This window comes from Electrophorus electricus, chromosome 7 (genome assembly GCF_041902795.1).
Source record: "Electrophorus electricus isolate QZ-2024a chromosome 7, ASM4190279v1, whole genome shotgun sequence".
Lineage (NCBI taxonomy): Eukaryota > Metazoa > Chordata > Actinopteri > Gymnotiformes > Gymnotidae > Electrophorus > Electrophorus electricus.
The window spans coordinates 12995752-13011671 of NC_137503.1; the positions used below are offsets into that span (position 1 = coordinate 12995752).

The 15920-nt window shown below is 40.5% G+C and overlaps 1 protein-coding gene across 9 annotated transcripts in view; it reads left to right on the forward strand.

The window, feature by feature from the left end:
- cdh22 (cadherin 22) overlaps nucleotides 1-15920 on the forward strand; it is a 155266-nt gene that overhangs the window by 9562 nt on the left and 129784 nt on the right. For 6 of the 9 annotated variants that reach the window (XM_081717644.1, XM_027000729.3, XM_035524607.2 and 3 more), the window contains exon 1: nucleotides 6013-6133. The exons of 1 other annotated variant lie outside the window; for it this stretch is intronic. The gene's annotated coding sequence lies outside the window, so the exon portion shown is untranslated. 2 more of the 9 variants (XM_081717642.1, XM_081717643.1) reach the window with 2 other exon arrangements.

Below are 15920 nucleotides of genomic sequence, written 5' to 3' on the forward strand. Positions count from 1 at the left end.
ATGGAGGAATTCTGGACTTGTTTTTTTCCAGTTTTCACAAGAAGATCTTACCAGGCATAGCCAAGTAACTTTGATCTAAATGATGAGGAATTATCTTGCCTTTCAGTAATATAAAATATTGAAACTCTTTTTTTTTGGCTTGATGGAATAGAAAATGAGGCCATGCACTTGAATTGACATTTAGAACACCCTGTTTGCTCAGATTCTATTTCTTTTACTTTTAACATTTGCTTTTATTTTATACTCACTATAGTCTGGCAATCTGCAATGGATGACTTTAACCGAGCCCGTCAAAGGGAAGGATAGTTCTACAGAGTAGTGTGCACCTTACATGCACATTATGCTTACCTGGCTATGGCTGGAGACACAAATGCATAAGTTGAATATAAAGTGCTTTGAAAGTAAGAATGTCCTTCCCACAAAGTGGATATATCTTTTAAGTGTCAGCAGAAGTTGGAGAAGGCCCCAAATTGGTACTGGCCTCCCTCACTACTTTTGCATTTGCAATATTTGCATCAAACGCTTCTTATCACTGGGAGCTGGACTGAATTTAACAGCACAGCACATGCTGCAGTATAAGACGCCCAGGCTCTCATAAAGAAGTCATGAGCTATACAAACAGAAAAAGAAAAAATTGCTAATAGGTGCAAGCTTTTCATAAATATCAAGCTGATGTGCTATTAGGCAGAATGTGAATGCTTGGCAGGTAGAGACAGACGCAGGCCATACCTTGCCTGTCTTAAGAGGGAAGGTCAGGGCAAAGATGTGGGCATTAGAACAAGAGAGCACAAACTCGGCGGAAGATAATTACGGCGAGGGAGCTTGGCAGAGCTCAGCACGGCGCTATCCTCTTCCCAGTTTTCAAAAGCACCTGTCAGCAGAGCCTCCCCTCAATTAGGTCATTAAAGTAATTGAACATAATTATGATAATCATTACTAGAGCAAGTCAATGAGAATTGAGGTGTTTTTTTTTTGTTTGTTTTTTTTTTCCAGGGGCTGGGGGCGGGGTGTTAATTGTTCAGCAGCAGAGAAAATGGTCATACTCCAAGAGTAAAGGAAAGCAATTATGAATATGTCATATTAGCGGGAGAGACATTTGTAGAGAATATGTGTTATAGAGTATTGTTAAACAAGCTGGCTGATCCTCTTCAGTCATTTCTATTTGGATTATGGAAAGACAATTTCACATTTTTGGGCAGGTATGCGCGCGATTGGGGAGCTGGAGTTTAAGCAGCAGGTTGTCCTCTTGGACATGTATAGTAACAATCATTAGGAGCTGAGGTTGGAGACTACCCTCCTCCTCACATGTTATTTGTCTGTGTGGGAGAGGAAAGCTTATAACACGTTTACACACAAGCATCTTGTATCTTGCAAAAGAACAATGTTGAATATCACTAAAATAGATATTTCTGTAAAATGTTGACCAAATATCTTCAACAACTTTTCAAATGCTTGGGATAAAACATTTTCTTTTTCTTCTTCTTCCAGTCAGAGACTGGAGCATGACCAAATCTATTTATTTATTTATTTCACATCTGGAATAATGAATGTTGAATGTATTTCATAACCACTTTTGAAAATAGTTGACTTTGATCTTGACTTTCAAAATATATTCATGCTCTTTCTTAAGCCAAAAGCAGAGGCATGGGATAAGCTTCTCGTTGACCAAGACTTCAAACAAGAAAAGTTTAAATACTTCAAACTCTGTAAAACATTTGCAAACACTCTATGACATAATACAACTGAACTTTGAAAATGCTTCACATTGAACTTCGCTGATCCTGGTTAAACCAACCTGCTGCTATAGGTGCTGGTAGGAAACTCCTGTGGGAAAGCCCACTGAATGATATTGTCCTGTCTTCCTGTCGGATACCCACACTCTTAAACACCTCACAACCACTGACTCTCAAATGCCTAACAACCATTGAGTCACAAACACCTCACAACCACTGACTCTAAACACCTTGGAATATACCATTCATATGGTTCTGTATTCCTCTGTTCTTTCATCTTGCAATAAAGAGAACAACAAAGTGCATTTGCTACCACAACATTGCCGCATCACTTTAAATAAGAGCTCTTTCATAGTGTTTTCACCATACTAATCACCTATCAGATCCACAACACTGGCAGCCAAGGAGCGAGGCTGTGGAATTATTGATAAAGAGGTGTGGGAGAGTAGTATATTTAAAGGCATTAATTGACTAGCCTCCTCAGAGTGATGCCATAGCCTGTGGCTGTCCACCACCTTGCTGAATAATTCATGAGCCGTGTTGGAAGATGGGCAGAGAGAGAGAGAGTGAGAGAGAGGGAGAGAGGAAAAGAGAGTGGAAGAGAGAGAGAGAGAGTGAGAGAAAGAGAAAGAGAAAGAGAGAGAGAGAGAGAGTGTGAGAGAGGGAGAGAGGAAAAGAGAGTGGAAGAGAGAGAGAGTGAGAGAAAGAGAAAGAGAGAGAGAGAGAGAGTGTGAGAGAGGGAGAGAGGAAAAGAGAGTGGAAGAGAGAGAGAGAGTGAGAGAAAGAGAAAGAGAGAGAGAGAGAGTGAGAGAGAGGGAGAGAGGAAAAGAGAGTGGAAGAGAGAGAGAGAGTGAGAGAAAGAGAAAGAGAGAGAGAGAGAGAGTGAGAGAGAGGGAGAGAGGAAAAGAGAGTGGAAGAGAGAGAGAGAGTGAGAGAAAGAGAAAGAGAGAGAGAGAGAGAGTGAGAGAGAGGGAGAGAGGAAAAGAGAGTGGAAGAGAGAGAGAGAGTGAGAGAAAGAGAAAGAGAGAGAGAGAGAGAGTGTGTAAAACCTATAGCACGTTCTTTGCTGAAGGTCCCAGTACCACTTTGTTTCTCCACCATGTGCTTCCTTTGCTTTAAGCTGGGCTAATTATTTGCTGTGTCTGTTGAAGAGAGGAGTGTGGTAGTGTGGTTAGAAAACAATGAGGCTTGTTGAATGCATGGCACTGGAAGCTTAATTAAAAGCAGGCATGGTTGGTTTGTGTGTGTGTGTGTGTGTGTGTGTTTCTAAGTCTACCGTTGAAGGTAATGGCTTCATGCCATCTGATCTCAAGCACTCTGTTTATCATTCATGGCTGTGTGTGTATGTATGTCTGTGATGGGGGACCGTGTGAGTTTGATTTGAGGTGTGTACTGAGCCAGTTGTTCTCAGAGGGATTACTGGCAATGTCAACCTGGGCTTCTGGATGCTTTCCGGATGCTTTGAATGCTTGATATATCTCTGTTGCTATGAATGTAAGCAATTCTTCAATCTGTATGCCATGTTAAGTTCTGATGTATAATGTTCTTTTGTATTGCACCAAATCATGGCAGAAATGAATTAATGTAGTGACCGAATACAGTGCCATGCATATTAGGTGCTTATTGTGACTTGAATGACTAATGTCTGCCTGGTTTTTAGTTCCCTGTTCCATAAGAGAAGAGCATTTATTCCAGTGCTTTTGAGCCAAATCTTCTATAAAACAAGAACATTTAAACGAGTGTGTGTGCTGGAGGTTTCCTTTCATTTCACATATTTGTAGTGTTTTTCATACCTTTGCAATAGTTCAAGCCTTTCTTGAGCTTTGAGAAAAAATGCACTGTGCAGAGAAGACTCCAGTCAGTGGAGAAACACTGACTTAATCATTTCATTCTTTAGCAAAATGACCTCCATCAATTTAGCAGCTAGAGCATGAATTTTTTGTCTTATGCATAGCACATTACATTTCCAGAAAATTAATATTACAGGCATTAAATTAACGTTTCTTTCACTGCACTTATTTTTGGACCTGTGGAAAACCCAAATCACTAAACACTACATCACTGAATTAATTTTTGTACACTATTGTGAATATTTAACTGTTAAAATATCTGAATAATTAAAATATTTAACTGTTTTATTTTTCACATGGCAGTCTCACTAGCTTGGTAATATTCTTCCAATTTAGATTCCCTAATGAAAACTGTGCAGCAAGCCCCAGGCTAAACCAGTCCAGACTAATGGGAACGGGACCCAGAGAACCCTTCAGACAAGCCTGAGCTCGGTCCATTACAGCAGCTGAGGCCTTGTAACACACCACAATTGATCTAAAGACCAACAGAAGCAGGAGTGCATTTTAAACATGATGCCACAAGATAATGGCTCCCCACCTCAGCAGTGAAGTTTTGCCTGAGATAACTTGCTCCGCTGAGCAGATGAGAACAAAACTACATACAGTCTCTGCACAACAATCATTTCATCCCTTCAACAGCAGCTTTCTTGCTGCCTGACTGAAATCCATAAAGCGGCAGGAAGAACCCTCGTCTTGGCCTCGGAAGCACTTCTCCTCTCTCCTGCTTCTTTAGAGCTGAGCTGAGCTGGTCTCTGCAGGTCAGCATCCATATCAATGTCCTCCCTAAGGAAGGATTCCTGGGAATTTCACAAAGCCGGCTTTGACAAATCTCAGATGAGCCTCAGGTGGGGCCTGCCAAGTGTTGCACATGCACTCGCGAGCGTGCACATACGCGAACACACACACACACACACACACACACACACACACACACACACACACACACACAGAAACTGGCCTTCAGGCCTGTTTTGATAATCTATGTGGTCTGAGGAACTTGTGTCTTTCCCTTCTATGATCGCTTTATATGTGATACTGCGCATAAAATGAGCTTCCTTCAACTGTGTAGCACAGAGCCCCAGCACAGCTGGAGAACATGCTCAGAGGGGAAATTGGGAATAATATTATGTCAGCTGATCTATCTCTATATTCAATCTGTCCATGATTTAAGTCAGGAAGTGTCTGTGGCTGCATGTGGAGGCTGTGATGGTAAATTTCCATGAGACCGAAAACCCTGAAGAAATCTGGGCGTAAAAGTACTCCACTCGTGAGCACACTGACAGGGGAAAAGCCAGAATGTCGGAACCCACAGGCCCCACTGAACAAAAGCGACGCTGTCTGCTCCAAATCCTACTTTCAAACAGGCAACCTGTTTCATAATCAGGAGGGGTTTCAGGGGCCGTATTTGTTTAATGCTTGTTTAAGCCTTGTGATTTTGGAGCCGGTTGCCTAGCTGAGTTTACGTACTAGTGTGTGATACACACACACACACACACACACACACACACACACACACACACACACACACACACACACACGAGACTCCTAACAGCCTCAGGTGGGATGGGTTTGGATGTGCAGGGCAAAGAGGTGGCAATTTCTTACTCTGTTTATCCCACAAGTGTTCATTGGTCAGCTTCTCCTTATCTTTGCTTTCTGGCCCAAGATTGGTGGCACACTCATGTGACTGACAGATTCATGCTGAAACAGGCATGAATGAACAAACACAAGCATGCTGACAGAAGGACTGCACTCACACCACTAGATATGGTTGTGGATTACATTATGTGAAAATTGTGGTTTCCCCTTCCTTTCACGCCCTCCAGATGCAGGCAGAAACGTCAGTTACTGTTGGCTGTGAGCAAACATCATTGGGGTTATGAGGTGAAGCCGAGGCCAGTGTAGCATATACTGCTGAAAAGAAATGGTAGCCCTTAGAAGAAGCATTGCAAACTATCCTTAAACAAACAAAATATCTTCTTGTCCACAAATTCTTCTCTTACATTTTGTTTTCCTATTCGTCTCTAGAATGGAATTTTTTTTTTGTCATTTTATGCTGTGTTAGGCAGACTGCTATGGTTTTCCAAACACATATATGCTTTACCCCCAGGAGGGCCATAACAAAGACGCCTTCAGCTATGCTGTTAGTACCTATTCATCACCTGGAAACATCGGAACTTTTCTACAGTGGTTTGACTCCAAATAGGATTTGCCGCTGTGAGTCGGGGCGCTAATCCCAGGCATCCTTCATTTATCCCTATTCTAATGACGTGCTTAATTAGACCGTGGTCTCCTGCTGGCAGTAAAGGCGGTGGCGCTGACCTTTAGCCCAGCTCCCTGCAGCTCCTAATGGCTCCCGTGCTTATGGCTCCGGCACGTAAACAGGATTGATCTGGTAATTAATGATCTGTGCTTACTGTGGCAAGTCCAGAAAACACGGCTCTGACTTTTGAGGGCGGTGTGCAGCTTTAAATGTTGTTCATTTTGGCATGCTCTTTGAGACTTTGTGGTCTTGCTCCGGTGTCTGCAGTACTGCATCACTGCTTTCAGGTAAACATCAAGTGTAGCTATTCCCACAGTCATGGTTGGGTCCATGTCATAATGTGCAGACACTTGTTTTTGAATAACATAATTGCGTAGATAGAAGTGTGAATTCTCAGTAGGATCTTAGAATAGCAAATTAGCAGAAATTCTAATGTGGAGCTTTTCAACCATTGTAAACAGCTTTTGGTGAGTCATTGCTTTTTTGTTGTATAATTCTTATTAAGTCAAAATACATGTTTAGGAACTACTTATTTACTTAGTGATTAATTTATTATGGTAAAAATCTTCTGTCACCAGCATGTACCATTTTCTTAACAATATCAAGCACATATAATGGAACTTCTGTATCTCTCTTGAGATAATTAGTTAAATGTAAATTTTAATGAGTACAGTGCATGTCTGATTTTTTTCTTTCCTTGAAACCAGACTGCATTTTAACATGATTATTTACATCACCTATATTAAAAATCATTTCATAATGTGAACAGTATGATCAAAAGTGTTTCCGGACAGTTTTCTGATTTGTGCTTCCTTTCAGTTAATGACAGAGCAGTGGTGTGGCTCATTTACTTGGTTTGCAGATAATGGGTGGGAGAGAGGATCAGGTGCTATTAAGTTTTAATCACTCTGCTACATGGGTTTCTACTAACAGTCCCCCACTGGGCATGTCTTTGGCTTTTATGGTCAAGGGAGACAGGTCATGCTAATATTCAGAATATCTGAATGCAAGGGAAAGAAGCAGAGAAACACAAAAAGAAAGAAAGGGAGAGAGGGCAGAGCACGTGGAAGCAAAATAGGAAGGGATCGAGAGAAAGATTAAACCTTTGCCCCTGAATTTTTAATCTATCCAATTATGTGAACTCAGTAGAGACATTGTGGAATTTCCTGGTCCTAACAGTGCACGTCAAGGATAAATACTGGCGAATAAACATGGATTTGTCGAACTTTATTAGTTCACAGAAAGAGTGCACACAAGATAGGGAGAGAGGTTACTCACAGATGAGGAGGGAAAGAGAATATATCTAGCAGGGATTCCACTCCTGCCTTCTATTACTCTACAGTGCTTGGGTTTAACCTAATAGTTACATTAATGAGGCCATTGAAAAGAGGAGAAATCATATGCACTGTATGTAATTGTATGCAAATTGGCATATTGGAGTGGAATTATATATACCCAAAGGTAAATATGGTGCATCTATATATGACTATGTCTAGTTATATATCCACATTTATATGTCACTATGTCTAGTTATATATGCACATATGCTTAAAACATTTATTTGCTGTGTGTGATCACACATCTGTGCACACATTCATTCAAGCGAGTGAATGCACAAATGTAAACACACAAACACAGATCAGATACAGGCTTAGAATAAATGTCCCCTGCTATAACCATACATCAGCCTGCCTGTGTCCAAGACGGCTGGACCTGAGTTGTAATGGCCAGGGGAGACATTGCATAATGTCTGGTTTTTCATTAAGGCCAGGCACTGGATGTTCAGGTGACTAAAAGTGATAAGTCTGTGAGGGCTTGCGTTAGGACTCTCTGTTCTTCATGATGGAAACTCTCCCCTTTGTTTGCCAAAGAACACGGCATGGAGGGGGGATGCTATTCTGCACTCGGCTAAGACCCCAGCTATGATCAAACCAGACAAATGGAAAGTCTGAATCTCAGCACACTCTTTATCTCCTCCAGTGTACCTCATTTTACATCACCATGATTGTGTGATTGTGTAATCGTTTGAGTTGCAGATGGGGTCAGGTCTTACGAGTGCTTTATAATGTGTTCTCTCATTTTTTTATTTTTTTTATCACGATGTTTAACACTTTCTCACTAGACTCCCCCTTCCCCCAATATGGTAATGCCCTGTTAGGCAGCTTGTCATTCAAACTGTATTCAGAAGGCATCCGCGAAGCCCCACGACTTTGACATTCTCTGCCTGAAATTAAAATATGCATTCATTTTTGCGTCCTGCATTTCATTTTATTTTTCTATTATTTTCTTCCCTTACCGAGGAGGGTTGTGGAAAATTGGAGAGTGAAACAGAATTAAATCTGTGTATTAAATCGTCAGGCGTGTGAACCGCTCAATCGATATGCTTCTCTCTATCTGTTCCAACTGAGTGCACAGGCTAGTGGCATACTATTACGTTATTACAAAAGCAAATCAGTCACCAGAATTAATTCTCTTGAAAAATATGACTCTTGCTATGAAGAATTAATGGCTATAAAGGAGAAAGATGTGATGCTGAATTTTCATTAGCCCACTTAGGCCTTCTCTTTTAGCACATTAGAAGAGAGATGCTTCCCCTTATTGGATGCCATTCATCTTGCCACAGACACGTCTCACTGTGCAGATTTTGTGCACATGACAAGGATTGTCACGTGTGATTATCTGCAATATGACCTTGTTTACTGTATGCTGAGCAAAGACCACTAGTGTTGCGCTCATTGGTCCATCTGCATGGGGCCAAGCCTTCGCCCTAAAGGCTGGCTGAAGCTTCTGTATATGGACTAAGTGACTTGTGTATTATTTACGAAGCTGAATGTTCCTTTGCGCCACTGCACTTGTACATCCAGCACAGATGAAATGCTACAGTTTAAAGTTTAAAGTAAAGTATGCTCATAGTTAGGCAGGGAAAGAACAACTGAATGCATGCAGAAATGCACGATGTGGTCCACAAATCCACAAATCCATTTTTCCACTGGCAAATGGTAAACTTTTATTTAGTTTTGAACAATTCCCAGAACATGCGTAATATTATCAGACTGCTGTCATAACACTGCCCTCAGTGGATTCTTAAATTAAACCCTACCAGGGTTCAGAATTCTGTATCTTTCTACAACATTTTCAAAGTAATTTCTCTCTCTCTCTCTCTCTCTCTCTCTCTCTCTCTCTCTCTCTCTCTCTCTCTCTCTCTCTCTCTCTCTCTCTCCCTTTTTGTGGAAAACACCACCAACCATTTATTTGAGAATGCAAATGCCTGTTTACAATTGTACAATATTGGTTTAGAGTTTGTTTGCTCAGATTATCATAACTTTGTTTTGGTGTTAAAATGTGAGTTATTTGCACAACAGAGAATTTACATAATTTTCTGAACTTACAAGCAGACAGCCTAATTAGCACTGACTGAATTGAATTTGGTGCAAACCTTTCATGTGTGTTAAGTGAACTTGTGGTCAAATCAGACACTTGAAGGAGAGAAACTCATAAGTCAATTAGTTTCAAGGTTCTTGTTCTGAGAGGGCTCTTTCCTCCTTTCTTTCTTCTGCTTTTAATCTAGAATAGGATCTTTTTGCTCCAGTATTTCAGCAATAGAGTGTTGGAGTGCATGCAAATTTCACCTCCGGACAATTATATTTGCATATTGATCATATTTACATGCAAGCTGACATTGCTGTGGCTAGGGGATATTCAGAGACGTGATGGAACATTGCAGAAATATGTGATAATGTAAAATAATATTCAGATGAAGGTTGGCTTTTAATTGACTATGTGTGGTGTTTTCAAAATGAAAATATCCTAGATGGAGTAGTGTAACTGCTAGGTTTCAAAGAAGGGCTGGATAGAAGTTGATTCTTACAGCAGCCTTTACTGCTTCATTCTCTGTAGATTCAGATTATGTTGAAAAAATATGTGTACCTGGTGTTGGACACCGATACCAAATCAGCAAATGTCTAATGAGCAGCAAAAGTGCATAAAATGCAACTGTTTACCTCAATATTACAGTCCCTTCCCTTCCTTCTCTCTCGCCCCCCTTCTCCATCTTTCTCTCGCTCTCTCTCTCTCTCTCTCTCCATTTTCTCTTTCTTTTTTCTTCTCTCTCTCTCTCTATATCTTGTTCACCAACATTTAAAATGTACATTTTATCAGTATGCATCATCCCCTTTCATCAGACAGCACAGCAAAGAGATTTAATGGTTATATTTACACAGTCAGGGTTATGAACTGATTTAGCCTGAAATAGAGAAAATACAGAAAATGACAGCTATTAGATAAAGAACATAACCCAACATAGTTGAAGAAGAAAGATTCTACAACAGATTAAATGCATCATATAAATACAATTCTTTAATTAGCTAATTAATCTAGGTTCCAGTTGCAAGAGGTTTTAGAGGCTTGGAGTTGAACGGGGACAGAAGGGAGAGGTTTCAGGGTTCTGAATGTTGCAAGCCAGGTATGTAGGAGTTAGCAGATATTCTAGGTCAGGCCGGTTCAAGGTTGAAAACAAGGAGCAGAGTCCGGGTGCTGTCCAGGGTTCAGGCAGGAGACAAGGTCTGGAATACAGGCAGAGTTCGGAAACCAGGAAGAGCCACACGTACAGGAAAGACTTGGCATGTGCCATAAGAGCGGCAATACTTTGCAATGAGAGTACGAGGGAGGGAATCTTAAACAGGAGAGTAGTAAGGGACAGAATAGACAACAGGTGTGTCTGATTTATATTCTGGCGAACCAGATTAGAGACTACAGTGGGAAGAGGTGGGCGTGGGAGTGCGGGGACGAGTGTGGTTCGTGGGATCCCTGACAAGTGTATAACAAGTGTATACTAGACAGTAAAGAAAAAGCCTTTCTGACAATATATAGACCAGCAGGGAAAACGTCACCATACAATATTAGTTCTGCCTTTGTTTCACTTAACATTTTAAGTGCCCTTTTTCCAAGAGAACAGTTCTGAATTTATTGAAAGGCTTACTCCTATTCCCTCAAGAGAAGGATGAGAGAGAAAAAGAGAGAATGAGAAATGCCCTACTGGTTCTGATTTTCACTCAATTAGTCTCTTTTTCTATCTATCTATCTATCTATCTATCTATCTATCTATCTATCTATCTATCTATCTATCTATCTATCTATCTATCTATCTATCTATCTATCTATCTATCTCCTTGTCTCTCAACTTTTTTCTGCCAATACTGCATCCCACTGAAATGTAAAAAATTAAAAAATGTCTAGCCATCATATTTTGTTCTTCAGAGATGAATTTGTTTTAGATCTTGAACTGGGATGCCACTGTTTGACTGGAAACCTGGGCCTGGGCTGGGCTGGAACAACCCCTCCCCCCACTCCCCGAAAACAGCCAAAACAAAACAAAATACCTGCTCAGTGATTGGCAACGGTCAGGGTTTGCCTTGGCAGTCTGTTATTTTGGATAACAGTTCCAATGATAATTCCACATCAAATCCATAACTGAGTATGTGCACACTAAACCTGTTTTTGTCCATTGTGAAATGATAAGGATTTTATTATGACTGTTTGTTGCTATTTTATAATCAGTACCTGTATGGGTACTTCTGCAATTTGTTTATGTATTGATTGTCTTAATGTAGTATTCACAATATACTTTTTGTATGCATTAAGGACTCTTATTAAATCATGACTGCTATAAACTTGTAATAACCCCCCCCTTAATATTTAATATTTAATACATCTATAAGAGTTTCTTCCCTGCTGGTAGGCCATGTTGTGTGGAACTTGGTTTGACTCCTCAGACAATCAGGGAGAAAAAATGCAGTCTTTCTGCTGTTACTAAGCTGTCATCCAAATGTCCCAGTATCAAATGCATGCTGTAGTATATATGGAAATCTAGTCATCTGTACAAAATTAGATTCCACAGCCATATACCCTACACATGCCGAAAATGGTAGGAAAAATGATGTCTCACACAAACCATTGCGCTCCAGGGGGACGTCTCGGAGACGCTGTTTATTCAGTGGAAGGGAGTTCTCTCTGTTGCTCAGTCACTCAATCTGCCTCTCCCCCTGGCCCCTTGACCCTGATTGGCTGCCTGTGACAGGGTGACAAAAGGTGCAAGAGATAGAGTGGTGACACAGAGAGTGCGGGGGCCCTCGGGTGGAGCAGATGCGCCTTCGACAAAGCTGTGACCTCGTGCCAAGCTCACGCCTCTTAGCCGTAGCTCGTCTCTCTTCAGAACTGGTCCAAGGAATGCTCCACCGTCAGACACAGGGATGGGATGGAATGATAGGATTTGTTCATTCGGAAGTGCTGGTTGTTTTGCGACAGAAGTACCAATGGAAGATAGACACGAAAGTCGCAAAGTATTTTGCTTCCCCAAACAGCTGTCTTCTCCACACGCACACACACACACACACACACACACACACACACACACACACACACACACACACACACACATATACCAGGAAGCAGGCAGAGGGAAGGGCACTGGGCATCTTCTATAGGTTTGATTTCCTCTGGGAAGAAACAAATCCGATGGAACAGCAGAAAGCGGTGTCTATTTGTAAAATGTGTAGCAAAGCAAAAGCCCTCTGAAAGAAAACCTCCTCTTTTGCTTTGGAGTTGTTTCTCACAGCAAGCACTGTGGTTTCTCAGAACAGAGAAGTGAGAGATTGTGGTGTTATTTTTGTCAAAGATTATATAAGACGTAGTTCAAGCCTTACTTCTCCTGTGCTTGATCATTTTTCTTTCAGAACACAATGGTGCATTCATTTCCTTAAAGTGAATCCAATAGCAATCAACTGTGCAGTCTAATTCCAAAGATCCAGTAAAGACATAGCACCTTCTCCTGTGAGGCTGTTCAATCTTCCTTATATTGTCATAGATAATTAAATGGGCAAATCAACTCTGAATCTTGCCATTGTTTTCATAAAACAGTGATGTCCATTTTTAAAAAAAATAATATTCTACATGTTTTTTTAAATAATATTCTACATGGGTTTGTTTATAATATTCTGCATGGGTTTGTTTAACTGCGGTCTGATGAATCACAGAATGGCTTTGAGAGTCCAATGTCACAAAGCATCATTCAATGGTTCTTTTTATGAAACTAGGCCCTCAGTAGAGAAACACTAGCCATGGCTGACCTCTAATTATCTCCTCTAAAGCGTAACTAGTTTTAAACACTAATTAGGTGCTAGAACTGATGTGTAATGCAGGTGAAGGGAAGCTCAGGCACTGATTGAAGGTATACTGTTTAGTATCGTGCTAGACATTTGCCATGTCAGAAGTTGTTAATTATTGTGTGATTATCATCAGAGGTAAAAGTTGCTTTTATTGCTTCAGCTTAAATGAACCCATTTAAATATTTCTCGAATGTAATGCCACATCTGATTGCTTTCCTCAATGACAGATAAGGGATTAGTGGTTCATAACCGCATGTTCTGTATCCCACCTGAGTCCTTGATATGGGACAGTCAACCTAATGAACATTTCATACAATGAGGCAAATATACATGTAGGCTCCTCAACCCTTTCAGCTATGAACTCTGATCATTGGCAGTGCTGTTTTTTTGTTCCTTTATGGTAGAACAGACTCATAAAGCACACCAAAACTCTGGGCTATTAAGAGGAAATAACTAGAAATACCATTAGAGACTACATAAACCAATAATGGCTAGTTTTTACATAACATTGCAATATTTTTTTTTGGATACTGATGCAGATGGTGATGGTTTTGGACGGTTCCTAACGGCATGCCTCTGTTCTACCCTGCCACACATTAGTCTGCCTCTGACAGAGGCCAGAACCGGTTTAACTAAAGCAGTCTGAAAACCACAATAAATTGCTCTCCATGTTCAGCCACCAATGTACATAATGCAGTGGTGCCCTAATGGTATGTGACTAAAGGAACTTTATGCTGCAGATAACCGAATTCCGTTTCCCTCATGCAGAGACTCTCAGTAAGGGTGGAAAGAGATTAATGTGGTAAATAAGGGGACCTATTTTTAGGAACACGGACTGTTAGGAAATGACTCATTGCCTTTACTGGATGTAATTTGCAGTGTTATTAGAACAGGAAAAAAGAAGGCATCAGCAACTGTGGTTCAGTGTTCCTCCATTGCCTTCCTGTCTTGCTGCTGTAACTCTGCAGATGAGTGATGTTTTGCGGGGGCCGGTGGTAGGCTGGCATCAGGCGCCTTGTTCCCGGGACGGCCTGAAAGCGGCCCGGTGTAGTGCAGGTGATGAAATTGTACTGGGGAGATGAGAGGCTCAGTGGAAATGTGAGGTAAGCTCAACAGCCCCCCCCATGGCTGCTGCTGTATGGTATGAGCAGTTTCGTCGTTGGAGGCTGCAAGTGAAGAGCTCGCTCGTATCTCATGGAGCGCACGAAGCAATCTGACATCGAGACAAACCCAGCACTATGCAGGCTGGTCTCCATGAGCTTGCAGGTATCCCTGCCTTGAACCCGACACCCACGTTTGCTGAACACACTCCTTATGCGATGCAGTCTAAGATTCTGTTGGTGCAGTGTGAGTACTCAGTAATTCAAGGCTTTGTTTGTCCACCCATTGATCTGATCATATAAATAAAAAAATACAAAACCCAACCTTATGGGTGTTTGCACTAACTTTGCAGTCTGAGACCTATATTTTGCATGAATGACAGATTGGGGCTTTTATTTTTTTAATGTCTTCTCCATTAGAAGTGAAGAGTCTTTATTTATCAGACAAGCAGATGAATAACTGCATAAATGCACAATGCGCAGACACAGGGGCATAATAACCACAGCCAGACAAAGGTTTTATTACTGGGCACAAAGTGAATGAGCAGAGTGGAGCCAAGTGAAGAGTGCTCGCCTTCTAATTGACTACAGCAAGTCTAGTTACTGGAGTGCCTTGTAGAAGAATGGCTTCTTTCTTCTGTCTTCTGTCTTCCACACATCAAGATCCTCCAGCTCTGAACTCTGTGAATAAATCCTGGCTCAGTTCCCTAATAGCAATACTGTACACTATAAGAACACTTACAGGAGTCTTCATTGTGTTGTTAATTATTTATTTTGTTTTTGATTTAGCCTACAGTCATCACAGTAGAACATCATTAAAAACTGTATGGTCAAGTTAAATGTTCCTTACTAATTCATTGTGTTCATTATTTGTTATATTAAATGCTCTTTGCAAACATTGCAATACTGTATCCAGAAATGATAATGAAATTATTTGGCCACCAGTCATGAATTTGTCTTTTTTTCATGGTGGGACTTATTAAATTGTGAACAGCACTGCTGGAACAAACATCAGCAGCAGGATAAATGTGGACCAACGGTTCTGATACTGGAGTTTTGGTTATTTACATGGAGTCAGGATGAAGAACATATGGTAGAGAACAAACATTTTTTTTCTGTAGTGAATCAGCATAATAACTATAAAAGAAAAGAAAGCAGAAATATAATAGACTCAGTGACTTGTGTCTAGATTCAATTCATCACTCAACTTATCACTGCACAGAAGTATCTAGCAGTAAGGCCATAAAGTAACATATTCCAGCACAACAGAATAATGAATGTCATAAACATCTGCTAATGCATAATACCTCTCTTGCACCATAATACACTGAAAAATGTAAAATTTAAATTGCAGTGTAGTTCAGACTATCATGACCAGTAATTTACTCTGATGCAAACTGAATGTAGATGTTGGCATACAGCTCACTGCAACTCATAAAACAATAAAACAATCTGAAATCTGCTCCAGTGAGACATTACTTCTTTACTATGGCAAGAGTAAATGCTTCTGAATAATGCAAATAGTTTATTTTTAAAAGTGCAGCTCTTTTTATTATAATTTTAGTATTACTCTGCTTTCTTAGTACACTATGAGAAAGCCCTGGGCATTTCTTACCTGTACACCTGAAGGTTTTAACTGTTAAGAATGTTAAGAATATGATTAGGTTTTTGACTAATTGTTCCAAACCATATTGGAAACCATAATATATATAACAATTAATTGCATTTATTGACTTGTCCACTCTGTAGACCTGTTTTTTTTTTTCTTTTACAGTGTCCTTTGTACAACATATAATATTGCTTTAGACTGT